Genomic DNA, 4,324 nt, shown 5'->3' with positions numbered 1-4,324 from the left:
TAGCACCTTCAATTTCTACACTTTCATCACCAGCAAGCGATGGAGGACAACCAGCGTATTATAAGATTAGTACCTTCAATTCTTACCCTTTCATAACCAGCAAGCGATGGAGGAGAAACAGTGTATTATAAGATTAGCACCTTCAATTTCTACCCTTTCATTACCAGCAAGCGACGGAGGATAACCAGTGTATTATAAGACTAACACCTTCAATTTGTGCCCCTTCATAACCAGCAAGCAATGGAGGAGAAACAGTGTATTATAGGACTAACACCTTCAATTTCTACTTTTTCATCACCAGCAGCGACGGAGGACAACCATTGTATTATAAGATTAGCACCTTCAATTTCTACCCTTTCATCACCAGCAAGCGACGGAAGACAACCAGTGTATTATAAGACTAACACCTTCAATTTGTGCCCCTTCCTAACTAGCAAGCGATGGAGGAGAAACAGTGTATTATAAGATTAGCACCTTCAATTTCTACCCTTTCATTACCAGCAAGCAACGGAGGACAACCAGTGTATTATAAGATTAGCACCTTCAATTTCTACCCTTTCATTACCAGCGAGCGACGGAGGACAACCAGTGTATTATAAGACTAACACCTTCAATTTCTATCCGTTCATTACCAGCAAGCAACGGAAGACAACCAGTGTATTATAAGATTAGCACCTTCAATTTCTACCCTTTCATTACCAGCAAGCAACGGAAGACAACCAGTGTATTATAGGAAAAAAATACACTTGATACAAAACTAGAATTTCCTGCACAGCTACATTTATTTTCATTCTTTTCCGCCAACAAGTATGTGAGAAAAGCCAACATTCAAAGAATTATAGAATATAAATGACGATTAACACTAAACATTTATAGTTTACGTTAATTGTTTCAACTTAGACCTATCCAAGTGTGTATATATATTACTAAATAAATACTAATTCTTCACAGGAGGATCGATAGAAAATTCTAGCCAGAAGGGGTAAAACATCAGTGTATTTTTTGTGTATAAAATTAAAAATACCTAATTACATATCCACGAAAAAATCTGTTTTTTTTAAGTTTAACATTTGTATGTTTGCACACGTATAAACTGATTGCAGACTTTACAATAGTAAATAAATAAATTATAAATTTTGTTTCAAACCAAATCAGGTTCCCTGTTTTAAAACTAAACTATGAACGGCTTAACATTTCTAATTTTGCGATTGAGCTCTCTGTTGAACAGCAACCCACCTCCAAAGTAGCGAATGGCCACCTCCAAAAATCGCATATGGCCCGAAATTGCAATCTGAGGGTCGCGGGTTTGAATCCCCGTCCCATCAAACATGCTCGCCTTTTCAGCCGTATGCGACGTTATAATGTGATGGTCAATCCCACTATTCGTTGGTAAAAGAATAGCCCAAGAGTTGGCGGTGGGTGATGATGACTAGCTGCCTTCCCTCGAGTCTTTCACTGCTGAATTAGTGACGGGTAGCGCAGATAGCCCTCGTGTCGCTTCGCGCGAAATTCATAACAAACTTTTCTTCGCACAACGATTTTTTCTTATTATATAGCCTCCCAGTGGCACAGCGGTATGTCTGCGGACTTACAACGCTAGAAACCGGGTTTCGATACCCGTGGTGGGCAGAGCACAGATAGCCCTTGTGTAGCTTTGTGCATAATTAAAAACAAAACTTATTATATAATAGTTTATTGTAAACCTCATAGTTAAGATGCTGGAATTTTTTATTTGTATTTTTTGTTGCTAAGCGTATAGCTTCACAATGGGCTATATTTCCTGTGCCTACCACAGATATCGAAACCCGGTTTTTAGTGTTGTAAGCCTAATAGTTACAACTGAGCAACTTGGGAGCATCTGCTTGAAATGTTTTATGATTTTTTTGTTTGCAATATCACATATTAAGAAGGTTATTTATCCCCATCTTGCTCTCATGGGTTTAATAATTTTACAAATTAATTAGCAAAATCTGTGTACATTTCATTTTCAATGCCCACCGTGACTCAGTGGTAAGTCTAAGGACTTATAAGATTAAAATTCGGGTTTCTATACTCGTGGTGGGCAGTACCCAGATAGACCATTGTGTATCTTTACACTTAGCAACAAGGAAGTAAATAAAATACTTTCCAAACTGCCGTCTCATGTTGTTAACTGTTTCACATTACTGTAGCTCAACATGTATGACGTAAACTCAACTGTTTCACATTACTGTAGCTCAACATGTATGATGTAAACTCAACTGTTTCACATTACTGTAGCTCAACATGTATGACGTAAACTCAACTGTTTCACATTACTGTAGCTCAACATGTATGACGTAAACTCGTTGAGTTTACGTCATACATGTTGAGCTACAGTAATGTGAAACAGTTGAGTTTACGTCATACATGTTGAGCTACAGTAATGTGAAACATTCATGAATATTGATATTAAAAAAGAAAATGTTTTGCATATCAGAAAATTATTTCACTTTGATAATCCTGACTCAAAATACAAGTAATGTTTAATATTGTAAACTATATAAACTGGAAGATATATGTAATTATTTGTTTATTGGGTTTTTCCTATTAGTGCCTAAAATGTATTGTTTAATGTAAAGTCGCAACTTCAAAACCTCAGAAAAACTAAAACAATAACTACTGTGTAATACTACAATAAACTGGCCCTAGAATTAACGGTTTGGTCCATATGGACGCCATCATTTTGTCTAAATTATTTATGTGCTAAGGTTCTTCTGGATGCGTAATTTTGTTGGTTACAGGGCTTCTGGTAAGACAAGAGTTAATGAAAAATATTTATAGAGAGATCTCGTCAATGGTGAAGTTCCTATTATTCCATCAGACAAGAGTTGGTGATGGGTTCATTCTAGCCAGCAGAAGAATCTGGAGCACCAAGGGGTGAATTTTACTTATTTCCAGATAGATATATATATAAATATAAAACAATGTTTTCTTTCCAGTGACTTTGTTGTAAAGAACAATTTATAATGGTCATCATTATCGCATTATTGGGAAAAGTTGGATTGTACGTTTTACCGACATTACATGAAGTTAACTGTGAGTACAAAGAAGAAACACTGGTATTTTCCTATCTAATTTTTATTATGAAAATCCAGTATTTTCTTAGTTAAATCTTTAGTGTTTTAATATTTTAGTTAGTATTAATTAATTAGAAATTAGAAATAGTTAGTATTTTAATTTCTAAGTTGTTGTAGTAAACATCTTTCAGGTAGATTAGCCTCTGTTCTAAGGATGAAAAAGTAGATGGAGGCTGCGTGCCCTCCAACTTAAGTAGTTTTCATTTCGTGAGACACATCATCTCTTGATTAAATCCATCTAATCACAACGTTTTCCACAAAACTAAATTGAGGATTTAGTTTAAGTCAACACGCTATTTAGGTGTTTTTTTCACATTGGAAATAAAACATTTGTTTTAGAAAAGGCAGCTTGAAGTATTTGATAAAAGCGTTCCTTTATTTTGTTTTACTCAGGTTTCTACTCAGATGACGTGGAACGTCTAGGCAGAGTCACATTCTAATACTAAAATGTGGAAATAGCGTTCTTTTATTTTGTTTTACTCAGGTTTCTACTCAGATGACGTGGAACATCTAGGGAGAGTCACATTCTAATTCTAAAGTGTGGAAATGGCGTTCTTTTATTTTTGTTTTACTCAGGTTTCTACTCGGATGACATGGAACATCTAGGGAGAGTCACATTTTAATACTAAAGTGTGGAAATAGCGTTCTTTTATTTTGTTTTATTCAGGTTTCTACTCAGATGACGTGGAACATCAAGGGAGAGTCACATTCTAATTCTAAAGTGTGGAAATAGCGTTCCTTTATTTTGTTTTACTCAGGTTTCTACTCAGATGACGTGGAACATCTAGGGAGAGTCACATTCTAATTCCAAAATGTGGAAATAGCGTTCTTTTATTTTGTTTTACTCGGGTTTCTACTCAGATGACGTGGAACATCTAGGGAGAGTCACATTCTAATTCTAAAGTGTGGAAATAGCGTTCTTTTATTTTGTTTTACTCAGGTTTCTACTCAGATGACGTGGAACATCTAGGGAGGGTCACATTCTAATTCTAAAGTGTGGAAATAGCGTTCCTTTATTTTGTTTTACTCAGGTTTCTACTCAGATGACGTGGAACATCTAGGGAGAGTCATATTCTAATATTAAAGTGTGGAAATAGCGTTCCTTTATTTTGTTTTACTCAGGTTTCTACTCAGATGACGTGGAACATCTAGGGAGAGTCACATTCTAATACTAAAGTGTGGAAATAGCGTTCCTTTATTTTGTTTTACTCAGGTTTCTACTCAGA

This window comes from Limulus polyphemus, unplaced genomic scaffold (assembly GCF_000517525.1).
Source record: "Limulus polyphemus unplaced genomic scaffold, Limulus_polyphemus-2.1.2 Scaffold3922, whole genome shotgun sequence".
NCBI lineage: Eukaryota > Metazoa > Arthropoda > Merostomata > Xiphosura > Limulidae > Limulus > Limulus polyphemus.
The sequence above is the reverse complement of the archived record's forward strand: the minus strand, read 5'-3'. Positions refer to the sequence as shown.